General features: G+C 39.5%; 1 long non-coding RNA gene across 2 annotated transcripts in view; it reads right to left on the minus strand.

Annotated features, from left to right (window-relative positions):
- Nucleotides 1-9,355: 9,355 nt before the first annotated feature.
- The window catches only part of LOC102766899, a 352,974-nt gene continuing 344,628 nt past the window's right edge, over nt 9,356-17,701 (minus strand). Inside the window, exons 5-6 of one of the 2 annotated variants that reach the window (XR_436464.2) lie at nt 12,191-12,316; nt 9,356-10,729 (exon numbers count right to left, since the gene is read on the minus strand). This is a non-coding gene — a long non-coding RNA (uncharacterized LOC102766899). Of the gene's footprint in view, nt 10,730-11,895; nt 12,317-17,701 lie in introns of both variants that reach the window. The other variant, XR_436463.2, reaches the window with a different exon arrangement.

A 17,701-nucleotide genomic window follows, 5' to 3' on the forward strand; every position in this document is an offset into this window, starting at 1 on the left:
TGCAGAACTGTGGAGTGTTTTTACATTGATCTTTTGCTAATACAATTAGCAGTTATGTTTTGCATGTATGACTTAATAAATCTTTGAATCATAAAAATAAAATAAAAAGCGACATTTTGGATTTGAGAAGCCCAAATAAAAGACAATAAGAATATGAGAAGTGTCTTGCTATATTGCTTTCTAAATAAGCTTAGGAAAGGGCTTTATTCAAAACAGATTAAAATTTCTCTGGCTCACCTTCTGCAAACATAACTGGCTTTGGGCACACCCAAAGGGAAAAAAAATGTTCGAAGTGAAATTTATAAAAAGTGACAGGAAAAAGGCAATGCTTGTCATAAATAATATAGTATTATAAGAGAAACAACATGATTGAGTGATGCCACTCCTATGCCATTTCTCCACCAGCATAACGCCTGCTCCAGCATTGCTTCTGCCCAGGGTTGTTTTCTATGCTTGGTGGAAGTACTTACTGTAAGAATCACCTGCATGAAGTCCTTTACCAAGGTGATTAAACTACCTTCTGTCAACCCATCACAAAATGGAAGACCAAATAAGAATCTAGATGGTGAAGTGAGCACATACTCTGAAGTACTGAGAGTTATTCTCTTCCTAACTGTATGTGCTCTTAATGGGGGCCTAAAATAGCATTTCAGAAATTCTTCTCGAGGCCTCAGGGCCATTTTACAGATTGTCTTTCTAAATCTTACAGTGAAAACAACCCAGACTGAAAGAATCAACACGTGCAAAGGACTGTTAAGTAGCTTCTCTCCCCTTCTAGATCTCAATAATTGCTACAAAGATGAAGATTCCTCCAGCTCCAAATTGTCATTTGTTTAACCTATGGCGAATGTCATCAGTTACTGGGGCCCTATTTATTTCTATTGAGTGAGAAGAAATTTGCCTTATTTATCATAGGGATCAAACATAGGAGAAAGACATAAGTGTGGTTGAAAATTTACAAATGTCTGGAGATCAATATTAACAATAATTCTGGTATTTTTTTTGGTAAAAAAAACAACAACCCTCATTATTAATAAGGATCTATGAACTGATTTGGGGCATTGTAAACACAGTTCTTATACCAGACTCCAGATTTATTCACTTGTTATCTAATTCATATGCTATAAAAATATACAGTCATATTGGTGCCATACATCCTTGACACACTGACATCTGCTATTCTAGAAAAGGTCGTTTCGCAGTTGTTGTTTTTTATATTAGCTGAACCTGTTTAATAGGATTCCTACAATAGGGGAAAATAATTCAGCCCCTTTTCTATGTGCTCAAAGCTAAAATCTTTCAATTCTTTCACATTTTTTTCTAATGGAATAGGCTCCAAATTTTGGGCCATAAGAGTCACTCGTAAGAATCATGCAGTAATATTATTGAATTTCAATTCTTTTATAAAGACTGTTTAGTATTGTTGGCCTACATTTATTCAGCAAAATTAGGCACTGTCCTGAGTCAGAAGGAGAAGCCAGAGTACAGGTATTGACACTTGTGGGGCTGTGTTGAAAGGGGTCATGCCAATCTTCCAGGTTTGCCCACATGAGTGTCACAAGACACTGAGTAGAGCTTGGCTATGAAAGTATCTTATGAAACTTCATTTGTGATTTATCTTGATAGGTAAGCCAAGTGTCCATTTGGAGGCAAGACCTGAATTGTGTGTTTATTTGTGTCCCATAATTTGAGTTCTGGAAAAGTCAAAACAAGCTGGTTGCCATTTGTCAATGAATCGGCTGATTTGTGAATTCTTTGTCTAGCATGGAATGCCCATGCACCTCATCCTTAATCTGAGGACCTGTATTTGATGTGTCTACAGATGGTGAATTACCATCTGACGTGTGATAGCAAGATTCATTATGTTACACTTGATTAGGTCATGTAGGACATTGTTCTTCATAAGCTACAGGTTTGTGTGGTTTAATTGGAGAACTTAACCCTTGTAAAGAACTTAGCTGGGGGTCTGGCGCATAGTAAGCTCTCAATTAAGTTAGACTCTAAGTAAGTGTCATGGAACCATACATCTTAGAGAGAAATGGCTTTAAAAGTCATCAGTCCAGCTTCTTACTTCTGCATAATAAATGTCCTACACTAAATTATTGTCTTCAACTCTTCATTCCCCTATATCATATATATGCATGATTGACATGGCCTCTAGATGCTCAGAGTGTATTTCCCCATGCATTGTCATTGAGCTTGGCTATATGACTTGCTTTGGTGAATGGGGTATTATAGGAAATATTAGAGAGTGGAGTTTAAATATGCTTATGGATTTGGACCTGTTATTTTGCACTTCTATCATTGCCATATTAAAAACATTCCCCAGATAGTCATCAGCCCTTCAACTTAGGTCCCAGAATGAGTAGATCTGTCCCAGTCACCCCATAGCCAAAGCAGAGTTGCTTCAGATGACTCACTAAAGCACGGATGAACATAAATGTACGCTACTGAATTTGAGAATGATTTTGGTGTACATCAATCTGTAGCAATGGCAGACGGATGCTGTAAGTATTCCCATTAATGGGTGAGAAATCTTAAACCCTAGAGAAGTGTATTAGTTTTCCAGGGCTGCCATAAAAAAAATACTACAGACTGGGTGGCTTAAACAACAAATTAACTTTCTCACAATTCTGGAGGCTAGAAGTCCAAGATAAAATAGTTGAAAGGGTTGGTTTCCTCTGAGCCATAAGGATAGAATCTATCCCAGACTGCTCCCCTTGGCTTGTAAATAGCAATCTTCTCCCGATGTCTGCATATGGTCTTCCCTCTCTGTTTGTATCTGTGTCCTAATCTTTTCTTTTAAGGACATGAGTAATATTGTATTAGGATCCACCTCAGTGATCTCATTTAACTTAACACCCTCTTTAAAGACCTTATCCCCAAACAGAGTCAAATTCTGAGGTACTTGGGGTTAGGGCCTGACCATTTGAAGTTTGGAAGGGAGCAAGATTCAGCCCATAACTGTAAATGATGTGCAAGTTATCCAGCTGGCACATGGAAACAATACCCACTTTGTACACTTCCTCTTATTCCCGATCTTGGTTTAATAATTATTGCATGAACCCTATGATTCACACTTTTTCACAAAGTAACATCCATGTGGTTTAGCTAACCTAATTATATTCGTTTTAGGGCTGTGGATGACATTAATGAAGGTCTCTATGTCCACTCATATCACTTGGAAATAAATAAATAAATAAATAAATAAATAAATAAAACAACTTTGAGTGTTTGTGTTGTCCTAAGCAGTGGAGCTGCCTGCAGGTGTCTGTCCTCAAGGCTGGTGGACAGTCAGACACATACTTGAGTGACTAAAAGACAACTTGCTGCATCATGGAGGCACATACAGAAAAGCATTAGGGACACATCGCCAGGACCACAATTAGGGGAGATATTGAGGAAAACTTATTAGAGAATGTAACATTTCAGAGGGTCTTAAACAACAAGATCACAGGTAGAATTGTGGGGCAAGTCATGGACATGTGAACTACAACCGATTCTGGTAAATGTTTTCTTCCTTATTGTCTGTGCTATGGTCACAAAACCACCAGATGCAAAAAAATCTTCTTACAGGAAACCCCAAATCTTCCTGCCAAAATCTCTTCTTTTCCCAGTCTTCTCCATCAACATGTAGAACAATATTTAACCAGTTATTCATGTTTGAAATTGGAAATTTCAAAGTTCATAACACTTCAAATTTAATAATTGTTCAGCTTTCTCCAAAATGTGATTTGATTCTTCCAGTTCTTTCCATTCCCACTTTCAGACCCTGCTCCAAACCTACATCATCCATCCCCAGTCCTGGCTTCCAATTGGCCTCTTCTTTTCTATCCTTCCTCACTTCAACACATTTTCCACCGTGTCCAGATTATTGTTTTAATGTAAACATATTATGTCATTTCACTGCTTATATTTTGTATTCTATTAAGCTTAGAATAAAATCAAAATTTCTTAACTGCTGATAAAGCCATTTAGACTGTGGTTCTTCATTCTCTAGCCATATCTTGTTCCATTTCCCTCTTTAAAAATATTTCAGTCATATGAAACTTTTTGGGCTCCATGAATATGTCAAATCTTTATCTGGAATCCTCTTATCCCTGTGTCTGAATTCTTAGCACAAATGTGTCTTTCTTAGAAAGCTCTTCCTTGATTGCATAATCTAAATTAGGTACTCCTTAATACTTTCTCATAAAACTCATGGTACTGACCACAATTTAAATTATGAGTTTGTGGATGCACATGTTTGATGTCCATTTCCCTACTAGACTGGTGATTCATGAAAGCAGTATGTTCAATTTGTTTAATTTGTTCAGTATGTTTAATTTGTTCAGTATGGTATGTGCAGTGCTGATATGCTGCCTGGCACATAAGTCCTCTGGAGAGAGGGAGGGAGGGGAGAAAAGGAAAAATTTAAAAAGAAAGAAATAAGCCCGCCAGTGTGTCTCAGGGCTTGAGCATTGACCTACGAACCAGAAAGTCACAGTTTGATTACCTAGGGCACATGCCTGGGGGTGTGGGCTCAATCCCCAGGAGGGACTGTGCAGGAGGCAGCTGATCAATGATTCTCTCATCATTGATGTTTCCATCTCTCTCTTCCTCTCCGTTCCTCTCCGAAATCAATAAAAATATATTTAAAAAAGGAGGAAGGAAAATAAAAACCTAGTCAAGCTTGCACATTTTCATTTTTACCTATTTTGTCCATGAAAAGCTGTGTGACTTTGAGTAAGTTATATAACCTATGTCACTTTTCCTGCCTATAAAATGTTTCAGCATCATCAGAAATGGGATGCCCTCAAAAATGAAGACAATTCCCTGCATTTTGGGAGGAGGACGAAACTCAAGAGTAGAAGGGAGAAAAACTCAGAAACAGGGTGGTTCTACGTGGTATTGGGTCCCTGTCTTATCTGATTCTCTCCCTCTGTCTTCTCCCTGTTTTTTTGTTTTGTTTTGTTTCGTTTTTATTTTTTGTTTTTTGTTTTTTTACTCTTCTCTTTCTCTAGTATCCTCCCCCCAGATATTTCTGTTGCACCCTCTATTACCTTCAGATCCACAGTCTCCAGAGCAAGAGAAACTGAACCCTGAAATGAAGCATGGGTCTGGTCTCTTCATTTGTCATGGGTCCTCCAAGCTCTGCTGCTTCCATCATGTTTTTTGATGTTTGACAACCTCTCTTTTGTTCTCACTTGCTCTTCCAGTGCCTTTTCTGCAGTCTCCTTTTTCTTTCCGTGTTGGTCCTTTAGCATTCTCTGTGATTTCACCAATAAAAACACACACATTTCTTAATTGTATCCAATTGACTGCTTGTGCACATACTGTTCCCCCACCTAAAGTGGCCTCTCTCATCCTCTTCACCTGCCCTGATATTATCTATCAGGTGCCAAGAAGCAGCTGAAGCCATTCCTGTACGCTTTCTGCCCATCTTAGCCCATATATAATTACTCCCCCTTGATGCTTCTCTTGGACCCTAAGCATTCACTGTCACATAAAGTTATTTATCTTTTTACCATGTACATTTTCCTTCCTGAATGAGATTACTACTTCTTTACAGTCAGGGACTTATCTTTTTATTGATATTATTATTAACCATCAAAGCATTGTTATATATGTAGCAGGTTCCTCCTTAAAAATACATTGAATAACATTTATTGAATGAATCATTGGTAGAAACTTAAGATGTGTTTATTAATTGAATAATGAGATATGGAAGGAACAAAGCAAGTATGTATTGAATAATCGAATGCCTGAAATGAAGCCAACAGACTGCCCAGATGTTCTCACCCAAGGGGAAAGTTCCCCAGTTCCAGTCACAGTTCGATGATATTTACAAGGCTTAGTATCATCTTTACTGACTCATCTCCTGTTTTCACTGATATCAGAAATAAATGTTTTTGTCAGGAAGCCTAATTTAAAATTCTTGGCATATATGAGCATTTTATTCATAATATGACTTATAATCATTTGCTTTATTTTAATAAAATTAACTCAGAGTTACTATATAGAGAGCATTAAATTTTTGTGATGGCCCAGTAAAGCCAAATGTATTTCAGAAGCAAATCTAAGCCAGAGGGCATGATTTTATGGATCAGGATATGGGGGTACAGAGAGGTTAAATAATATGTCCTCAAGACACACAGCTAATTGGTGAAAAGATGTGGTCTAGAATGCAGATCCCTTGACACAGATCCCATATTTTTTCTACATCCTGCTGCCTCTGTTAGGGAAAAAATAAAAGGATAATCTTCAATGTGGACTTCCCCTCACATATTATTTTAAGTGCCATAAAAGATTGTAGTATAATCTATATTATGCTGTGATTAGGAGAAGCGTAATTTCCAGTGTCATAAAAAGTTCTGTGGAAGATTCGCTCAAGCAGGATTAACATTGGTGTAAACATGGGATCAGGTAAGTAGGGGACAACCAAGTTGAGCTGAAGACTTCAGCTATGAAAGTATGGGAGTGACCAAGGTGAAATGAACCACCCCCACCCCACATTTGCTTTGTCATTAGGATCCTCAAGTAGCCATCCCTCCTTAGTCCAGAGCTTTTGCTCACTCCCTTGACTCATCTGACTTTAAACTTGTCTCTGCTCTGTGTTAAGAGAGGACCAGTGGCCTGTCCTCCAGTGTTACATATGTACCTAGTAAAGTGGCCTGTTGCTGACAAGGACTTAATCCACTAGCTCAGGTAGGTAGTACAGAAAACAAAACAAACAAAAAAACTTGGCTAGTTAACCAAGAAATTGGATTCCAGGAACATTTCTACTGTTAGCTAACCATGTGGATTTGAGATTATGCAGTCAGTCTACATATTTGTATCAAAAGGGGGTTAGAATAAAAAAATGCTTTCCATCCAAGGAACACTGGGGGTCTCTGAGAGGGGCCTCTGTGGCTTTATCAGTGGAGATATCAGGTTGGACGTCCACACCTCCCAACCTGACTTCAACCAGAACTGTTCTAGTTTAATCTGCATCAGTATCTTGCATAATACTTAATCAGAAAAATAGAAATAAATTCTGTTTTAAAGTAACAGTAATACAAACAAACAAAATTATGTTGGGAATCCACTGGAGTAGCTCATCTCTAAGGTGCCTACCGAGCCCTTCGATCTATAAGACATTTAGGTCAGTCTGGGCGTGACAGTGCATTTCTGATCATACCAGGTAGGCCTGACCTGTCTAGGGTCAATCACATTGGTGAAGGTTCCCACCACAGAAATTCTTGGAGAAGCCCCTCCTTCCCTTACAGGTCCTCTAGGCCATAAAGCTACCCAGGATTCTATTTCAAATCAGAAAGTCACCAAGGGAATAAATTCCTTGCAATTTTCCCTATGGCTTAGACCCACCCTGACAAAGATCTGGGATCTTAGGAGGCTCTGATTTAGCAAGTTTATTTCAATTCATTCATTGGACATCAATTATATGCTATCCATTGGCTTGGTCATGTTCTGCTTTTGGGTTGAGATTAATGATCTTGTTGTTATTGTTTATTTTTGGTTTGTTTTGTTTTTCCACACTTAACCCCAAAACTGTAGCCCTGTATCTCCATAGAATAAGAAAACTTAGGGACCAATGGCCTTTTTTTCCCCTTATATGTTTCCATTGAATTCTTCCAACCTTTATTTATCACCAATTGAACATCCATTACCAAACTAGGTGCAAGAATAAATAGAAGAAAAGTTTAAAAATAGGATTCCTGTCTTCAAGGATTTGGAATGTATCTGAGAGAAAAACCTTCCCCACACAACACCGGCAGGTAACAAAGGAAGAGTACTAAATTATCTACAACCACTTGCTAAATTTGCTTGGCAGGATGGGAAGGGTGAGATTGGGACAAGCTGGAGTTGTCAGAGGTTTGGCCTGTCTGTTGAAGGGCTAAAAGGATTTGGACACAAAGAGAGAATGATTTCTTAAGGGAAGAAAGCAGAAGATAAGCCCCAAGGACCAGTTGCTTTGGGGTGAAAGCTGGCTATGTCAGAGAGCCCAGACACCCACCTCTGCCACCTCCTTAGTGGAGATTGCTGGTGAAGTGACTTACCTGCTCTGGATCTAACCAATACTTTTCCAATGTATTTCCAGTTCCTGGGTTCATATTTATCTCAAAGGCAAATTTCTACAAGTGTTTAATGCTTGCCACATGCTTAGTGCTCCCTACCTGTGTGAGAGCCACACATTATCCTGTATAATAAAGGCTAATATGCAAATCGACTGAGCAGCGAAATGACCAGTCGCTATTACACGCACTGGCCACCAGTGGGCAGATGCTCCCCCACAGGGGGAGTGCTGCTCAGCCAGAAGCCGGGCTCACAGCTGGCAAGCACAGTGGCAATTGCAGGAGCCTCTCCCACCTCTACAGCAGTGCTAAAAGATGTCCGACTGCCAACTTAGGCCCACTCCCTGCAGGGAAGGGCCTAAGCAGCAGTCAGACATCCCCCGAGGGCTCCTGAACTGCAAGAGGGTACAGGCCAGGCTGAGAGACCGCCCCCCCCCCAAATGCACGAATTTTGTGTACCAGGCCTCTAGTTATTAACATAATCATCATTTACCACCTGCTTGTCTCACTTGAACCCATTACTCATGCCATCCCTCTCCCTAAAGGAGTTTTTCACCATCTCCCAGGTTTCAAATACTTGCTCTTTGGAAGGCAAATTTATTAAATGTTAAGTTTTGTTTTGTTTTTTTAAATATTTGTATTGATTTTTTACAGTGAGGAAGGGAGAAGGATAGAGAGTTAGAAATATTGATGAGAGAGAAACATCGATCAGCTGCCTCCTGCACACTCCCTACTGGGTATGTGCCCGCAACTAAGGTACATGCCCTTGATCGGAATTGAACCTGCGACCCTTGAGTCTGCAGGCCGATGCTCTATCCACCAAACCGGATAGGGCTTAAATGTTAAGTTTTAAAGTGACCATCTCCACATGTTTGAGGAAACTTGAAATGGAAAAACTGATATTATATTGGGATTCCCCAATAAGACTGCTTATTTTTCAGAAGTCCAGGGTGGTGGCGGGCGGGTGAGTGCCCTCTCAAAGGCAGTAAGAGGAAAGAGCCTACTGAGTGGCTAAGGGAACACAAGAGCCAAACTATCTTTCAGAGGAGGGGGCCAGCCACATGTGAACAATCTTCCCCATTTTCTTATTTCTCCCATGACCTCCTCTTCCTAAGGCAGTCATGATAATCTGGGAATAAATTCACATTTTCTAAGGGAGAAATACTGCCAGGCTTGTTAATCTCATGCAGATGTGATGTTACGTTTACCATGTTGTCATATGGCTTCTTAAGGAACAAGTTGGAAGGAAGGGGGGAAAAGAAGCCCACCAAAAAAACAACAACAAATATTCGCCAACCCATATGGTCAGTAATTGCTGTTTAATAGTCCTCCTATTACAAACCTAAGAGGCAGCAGTCTGAATTACCAGTAGAGTATTAATAAACAGGAATGAGTTAATAGTGCATAAAGACCTTCTAGTGGAACAGTGGGGGAGTTGAATATTCTTTTCTCCAGTCAGCTGTAAGTAATTACGGCATGGTGTGCTTCTGACTATTACCATAACAGAGCAATTGGACGTGAAGAATGGATAATAGTACGGACATGAAGGTATTTTTAGAATATCAGCAGTGAAGCAGGTAACCGGCCTGCTCCAGTAGAAACCTTTAAATAAGTTTCGAAGACTTTTTTTTTCCCCTTCTTCTTCCTTATGACATTTAGCCAGGGTAGAATTTTAAAAAGATCAATCTAATAAATTATTTAAAATAACTTTACAAAGAGGATGCCTGTGATATGTAAATAAGAAGTCAAGAAGGGAGGAAGGAGAAGCCTAAAAAAGCCCAGGTGGACAGGAGGCTTCTCGCCGACGTTACTGTAACTACATAATCACAGGTTCCTTCCTGCCCCTCTGAGAGTACAGCCGGGTTGCCTGCCTGCTCGGCTGGCTCCCACTGGCTGCTCAGGTGAAAGGGAAAATATTCAAATCAGAGCTGTAACTATGATTGCTGGAGTTGTGGGTTTTCTAAAATTGAGTTAGTCATCCTCGGTGATTTAATGATGCATATCATTTATTTTAAAATATTATTACAGAGGCATTGACTGAGCTGCGGCGCCTTCGCAGGACTGTCCATTATGCGATGCGGCCGGGTATGTCGCGGGCGGCCCAGGGCTGAGGTATTGTCTGACGGCACAACACATGTTCTCAGAGGCAAATAGCTTGCCACTTTGATTCAGAAAGCAGTAATTTTGCAAATGCACACAAATATCATTTAAGGAATATTTGGAGAGAGAGAAAAAATGTTTCAGGGTATATAGGTCCTTCTCCTGCCTCCGGGCTGCACGGGCCGATGCTGATTTTTCAATTTGCAGGTTTGTTAAGCATCATGGAATGTTTTGGTTCTCAATCAAGAATATTCTTCCCAAGTGGTTCCGAAGTCCTGCGCTTGAAAATAAACGTGTGTCCTCTTTGTCTCCTAGCAGCATGTGTTCCAACATACAATGGCGCACAGGCCACAGCAAAGCCATGCCTTGGATTGAACCGTCCTATAGGTTGTTAACCCGTCATTCTCCTGGGCGGGGACCAGGCTCACCTCTGCGGGCAGCGCAGGCAGCTGGCGTCCACCAGGGCTGGGTAGGAGCGAGGACCCAAGTGCTCCTCCTGGCAGGATTCCTGCCCTCCCCGTGGCACGGGAGCTGAGCAGGGGCTGAGCTGCCTCCGTGTGAATAACCTCAGGTCCCACCTGAAACCAAGAGGCGCAGCCCATGAGACAGCTGGCCGTGCTGAGCTGATCTCTGCTCACTGTTTTGACGTCCTCTGACAAACCAGAGTGTGTGAGGGAACGCTGTCACATTGATTTCTCCTGAAGACCCACATCATTGTGTCTGAGGTCTGCCGCCAGCATATTCAGATTCATTTGGACACGGCACCCTTTGTTTTGCTAAAAGATGTTGCAGTGCAGATTGACAGATGTATATTTCACCTGTGTAACTGGTCATTCTTAATAGAAGGCAAGGACACACCTATACAGGTGTTACTGGGGCCCAAGGAGATCAGCTTTCCCACGTCACTGGGTTTGATTTATTTTCTTCACGTGTTTAAAAACAGAACAGTTCTGTTTTCCTGAAGTCTACAGAATGAGGAGGACAAATGAAACTCTGGCTAATTAAATGCCAATCTTTAACAAAGTGTTTCACATAGGGCAAAGAACACTGGTCATTTCTGGAAAGTGATCGAGACCTCATGACTTAGGGCATCTCAGTATTCAGAATCTTTGTGTTTCTAGTTTAGTGAAATTTGGAAGCACTTATCACTGACTTTGTATGTGATTGCACTGTTTGTGGTCATGAGTAAGTCCCATCAAAACTTATTCTATAGCCTGATTAATCATGAACTTCCCTAGGGTGCAGGCTATCTCTCTGGGGATTATACCCAGCGTTGCCTCTCCATTTGTAGCGCCAGCAAAGATTTCCCCAGAAAAGATATCACCAACAATCAGAGCTGGTGCTATTTTAGATCTAGAAAACCCTCTAGGGATCAAAAGAATAAGAGGTTTTTCCCAAGAGTGAGACTAAGGGGGGAAAGAAGGCTCCAACGCCTTTATATTTCCATTTAGCTCTAAGGAGCCCAGGGGGAAAGAAATACCTGAAATTATTAAGAAACCAAGAAGTTTCAGAGGCCACCATTTCATCGCTTCAGCATTTCAGCGGGTTCCTCTCTAGTCAAGAATTGTTAGTATTTTCTAGTGCTCACATTGAAACGACTTAGCAGGCCAACACACCATTAAGAACTAGCGAAAAGCTAAATTATTTAGAATTGATCATACAACTCAATTTGTATAAAACTTTCCAGACTGGTTGAATTTAGCTACTCTACTTACGGGTTATCAGGACAACCAGTAGAACTCACCAAAAGTGTTTTTTCCGTGTTTGACAAATAATCCACTTGTCCTTGGCACTGCTTGGTTCCAACTGGAAGGCCTGCAGCCTCAGGGTACATGTCATCTCCAAGAAACTATGCTTAATAGCTTCTCAGGCCTTCTCTAAGCACTACTCTGCAGTTTCTTCACAGCATGTATACTAGTTGATATTTTCTTGTTTTCATGTGCATAAGTTGAACTGTTCTCGATTTTTGATTCCTTCCCTGCTATATTATACATGCCACGTGACAAGTAACTATGGGTAGAAAATAATCGCATCCTTACCCCCCATGGATGTTAGGCTTATCCATGTGACCTGCACTGGTTTACAATTGTTGGCGAGGTGTGAGGAGAACAGAGACTTTAAATAGGTTGTGTGTCTTGTTTGCGTCCTCGTGCTCCAGATATCCCCTATAAGAGAAAAAACATTTTGTAAGTCATCACTTTTTGAAGAAAAAATGAAGAGGATCTTAGAACAAAACTTATTCTAATCAGAACCAAGTCCCCCCAGGACCTGAAGGAGTGCTTTTTTAGCCTACCCATGGGACTGTTAGCAAGAAAACAAACACTTGTTTGAGACTCTGAGGTTTGGGCTAGGGTGTGAAGCTTTTCATTCATTGTAATTGTGCCAATTGCTAATTAATATAGAAATTACACTAGAAATGGACTTCGTCTGTCAACAAACTTCGAATATGTGTCATTTGGTTTGGGTTCACAAAGCAAGTAGAAAGAAACTCTAAAAAAAATGTAATGAGAAGTTGGAACAATGGCAACCCATATTATATAGTAATAAAACATAAAACTATTGGCTGTATTAACCCAGAAGGCAAAAAATATACTAAGTGTGCTTCTAGCATTGGGCTGAGAAACTTAAGGGAAAATATTCATAGTATGAGTTGGCTGCTATTATCTGCATGTGATGTTACTACACGAAATAGATGAACTTGGCAAAAATTGACTGGTTTGCAAGCAGGATTGAGGGGAAATGAGAGAACCCAGAAATTCTGAAAGTTGTAAATTTGAAAAATTAAACCATTTCTCTATATCTATGGGTTGACCTTATGGTGTTGCCATAAAGACCAAATAAAGTGGTTGTCACACACTTAGTTAAGACCTCTGAAAAGATTAAGGAGATAGTACAACTTACAGATGACTAATACATGCAAAGTACCTACACTTATTTCTAGAAAGAAGCATGTCTCTAAAAGAATTGTGGGGAAGACATCTGGCACATGTAGTTGGCTGGAAAATACATAGAAAATCCACAAAGTTTTTGAGAGCGTTGCATTGGAAAACTTGCCACCAGCCTAGATTTAAAAAGGCTATGGCTGTTTGAGATATATAAAGGCCCCCAAAATTTTACAGGCAGGAAGCAGGCTGAGAAATCTGTTCAGCTACCAAGAAGAGCATACTAGTATTCTTCAGTATTCATCACAAAAGCCAAAAATGAAAAAAAGGAGTTCCAAGATCAGAGCAAAGAGAAAATTGATGGTCAGCTTTCAGGTGCTGAGCCTGTATATTAACCTTTTTGTTGGGAAATCTGGAAAAATGTGCTCAAGAGAACTTCAAAATTGCTATAGACCAGTGACTTCTATGTTTTTGTCATGTTTTTATTTGTTTGTTTGTTTGCTTGCTTGTTTAGTGCAACTGCTTAATTTGTATAATCTGTCCCTATTCCATAATTGTATATTAGATGTGTGGGGGGCAGATAATGTATCTTTCAGTTCAAAGATGTCCAGATCAAGAGCGGGTCCATCTAGACCTACTCATGAGATCCTGGACTTGGAACCTGATGGGTGAGACTTTGTGGGGTTTTGAAATCACAATAAGTATGTTCCATATACAGAAGGATTCTGGACAATCATGAACAAGAGGGCAGACTGTGGTAGATCAAGTGAATTATTATTATTTTCAGTTCCTTATTTCCTACCTATAAAATTATACATTCACACTTTTTTTCCATATAACTTGCAGTTCTTCCCCTATGAATGAAAACTATTTATTTTGTCCATTCATGTTGGGCTTGCCATGTGACTCGTCTTTGTTAATGAAACGTGGAGGGATAAAGACACATTGGTAATACCTTAATCAATAAAAAGTTAAAAAAAGAAAGAAATGTGTCTGAAGCAGTTTTAGGCTTGCTGGCATGATCAGGCTTGTTCTCTGCACCCTGCCATTCCCCATGAGGAGATCATGCCTCCAGATAACTGCTGGTACAGGGAGAACCAAAGAGACAAGTGGAATAGATCTGATCCCAATTGACATTTTTTTTAGCCAAGATAAGCTAAACCATGCTAAGATCAGTCACCTTCCAGCTGACCCATAGAACTGCTATAGAGACAATGAAGGTTTGGTCCTTCCATTTAAAGCTTTAGAGTTATTTGTTTCACAGCATTACTGTAAAATAAATGCTGACTGATGGAGTTTATTGTCTTCCCCCATGGGAATGTAAGCTGTTCGAAAATGGAATATTTTCTATCATGTTCATGTATGTATTTCAGTGGAAAGAAACATTCTAAGCACAATAAGTATTTTAAAATAAAAAATTAAAAATATAATCTATATAGTAAACTACCAGTTAACATTGTCTATTAGAACCCTACTTCACAGTGGGCAAAGAAGAATGGTATACCTATAGGAAAATAAGCCATTTGAAGTTTTCCACAAGGAAGTATTAGAGATCTCCTTGAGTGGTGTTGAATGTCTGATATAGAGATAGCTGTAGAGACTAGAATAGGTAATTCAGTTGAAGAAATAGAACTATTATGAGACAATGTCCAGTTGTCCTTATATCTGCAGCTCCAGCACAGAGTGGGTTCCCATTCATGAATGTTCAAATGCATTGACTCTGAATGCTCATGGAAGCTTTCATACCCACGTGGCCTTTAGCTATGTACTATATGAGTAGGACATCAGCAAATGCAGGCCTCTGCTTCTTTCTTCATCTGCTGAGCACTAACGTGGGAGGCGCTTGGCTGTGCCTTTGTGGTCAACCTTGGAGAGCCTGGTATTCTCTTCACTTCCTTCAGACAAATAAGCAGATTTCCTACGCAGGACTCAAGTTTCCAGTACAGCAACAAATTTAGTTAAGCCTTCTGCATTCTCCAAATCAACCCACTTTACGCTCTTATTCTTTTTTAGTAATCATTTTCTTCAGCCCAAAGATCCGACCCTTAATTTAAGGCAGTAATTCCACTGAACAGGTTAGCTTCTATCTGCTGTTGCCCAGCTCCTGCCACTTACTCTGGTGCTAAATTCTGAGCATATAACGTTTGAGGTAGACAGTTCTTGCTCCCAAGGTGTCTTTTAGAGAAGAGCAATGTATTTTAAATCAACACAATCTGATTATGTTACTTTAAAATAAATTCTACAACGGAACAATACATCATGGGAACCCCAAAACAGGGCAGCTAAATGACACTGAGGGACGACAAAGAATGGAATTTGAGATAGTAAAGAAAGAAGGGGGGTAATAATGTGAGTGAAGTTTCCCAAAATTTGTTTTATGTTTATACCCACTATAAAAAATAAATAAATAAATATCGGTGTATCCCTGAAAAAAAAAATTATATGGATGAGCAGATATATACTCTACTACTAATGGAAAAGGCAAAAAGAACTTGTAGAGACCTCAAAACTCTTTCTCAAAGTATGCTGTGCATACCCTCCCACATCTCAAGAAAAGTGGTGAAATAACAAGGAAGCACAACACAGCAATTAATGCCGCCAAGGAGAAAAGCAGAACCTAATGATTGAAACAGTGTGTCCACTTGTTGAAAGTGCCTTTCATTCTGAAAGAGAGAAATTAAAAAGCAAGTGAAGGAAGTCTAAAATGGAAAAACAAGACCAAACTGGAGAGTTCAGGAAGAAACAGGATGGGGTCTGGTCTGCCACAGCGAGGGTGTGGCAGGACAAGGGGTCAGCCGAGTCTGTAGAAACTAAACTCAAAACAAATCCTTGTAGGTGATTGATTAGAAGAGATAAGGTGCCCTGGGGGCCAGGGTTCAAGAGTTTACATGGTCGATTTAAAAGTTTTCTGACTTAGTAGAGGGCATTTTTGAAGATAGCGGAAACGTATTCAATAAAATTTGTTATGTAAATGCATATCCCCGAAAGTGTTTGTTTTATGTCCACTTTCTATTTTTTAAATCTCTCATATTTGTGGGAACTAAATCGTGCCTAGGACATGTAAAAGTCTCTTATGATATTTACCTTCCCTTCTCTTTTTTTCTCTCCACTTCAACTGCTCCTCCCCCCCGCCCCCCCTTGGAGGGAGATTCAGTCAGTTTTCTGATAGCAAATCTTACTTCAATAGTTCCTGAAAAGAACTTGCTTCTCACGCATGTGTGTCCTTTTAGATGAAGCCAATTGGAGTAGGAGAACATGTAACCTCCCAGACAACATTTCTTTCAAGGGACACACTGATAGGAAGTCTGCCACATATCTTTATTAACTGAGAGACAAGAGGTAGAAATTTATAAAAAAAAATCCCTCCCAACCACAAATTCTAATACACATACTGTGAATAGTTTCATAGTTCTTCTGACAACAACCAAAGGAAAACCAAAGAATGGTGTAAATAGGCTGATGCCTCTTCTTTCATCATCACCAACACATTTTATAATTATTATTTACCATTGTCTTCCTTTACATATTTTTTTATCGACAGTGCAAAGAAACGAAACGTGAAACTAAATAGAGAGGGGGAATACCTTGAAAAGACTTTGCCTAGTTAACAATAGCTCTTGTATGTTTACATATATGGTTGCATGTGGCCTTCCTAACAGCTTGGGTAGGGCAGGACAGGGAAGGGAGGTAGCCCATCAGGATGGTTTTTTTAGTCATAAACGCCTGGCACTTGGGTGGAATCACGTGCATTAGCCGTAAGACCTTCCCCAGGTTAGTTAATATCACTGAGGGTCAGTTTCCATCATTTGCAAAACAGTTATATAGCCCTACCTCATGGTTTGGTGTGGGGATTAAATGAGAGAAAATAAAGGCCTTGGTACGTAGGACTAAATCAATGTCTAGAAATACGAGCTAGAGTTAGTATTGCATTTTCCTAAAGAGGCTTGTTTTTTGAAAGAAGATTCTATAAACCAGGGGTCCTCAAACTTTTTAAACAGAGGGCCAGTTCACTGTCTCTTAGACCGTTGGAGGGCTGGACTATAGGTTAAAAAACAAATCTATGAACAAATTCCTATGCACACTGCACATATCTTATTTTGAAGTAAAAAACAAAACAAAACGGGAACAAATACAATATTTGTATTTGCATGTGGCCCGCGGGCCGTAGTTTGAGGACCCCTGCTATAAACCATCATGTTTTGAATAGAATGAATGTTAAAATGAAAGGAGACTTACACACCAGAGGTGACTGAAATACTGTTAATGGATTATAAGTTGGTGTATTTTTTCATTCAGTGAAGTGGAATTCCATGGGCCAGATCAGTGCTTTTAGAAATTAGAAGGCAACATTTATTTTCTGCATATCTGAGCAACACATGAAGAAATTTCCAAGTCCATTGTATGTGTGGGCATGTATAACATAACACTAGAGGATTATACTCCAAATAAAATCATAGTGTTTTTTTCTGCATAATGAGATTATAAATGTGTATATTTTTTATTTTCTACTTTTCATATCCTTTAATTTTTCTGTGATGAGTACATATTAGCTGTTTAAAATCAAAGATGCATAAATGCTATTTTAAATAATTTATTTATATCCTGTATTGTTTTTTGTCTAAACAACTGTTATGAAAAACATGTGGAGTATTTTGTCAGTCAAAGATA

Source organism: Myotis davidii, unplaced genomic scaffold (assembly GCF_000327345.1).
Source record: "Myotis davidii unplaced genomic scaffold, ASM32734v1 scaffold6, whole genome shotgun sequence".
Classification (NCBI taxonomy): Eukaryota; Metazoa; Chordata; class Mammalia; order Chiroptera; family Vespertilionidae; genus Myotis; species Myotis davidii.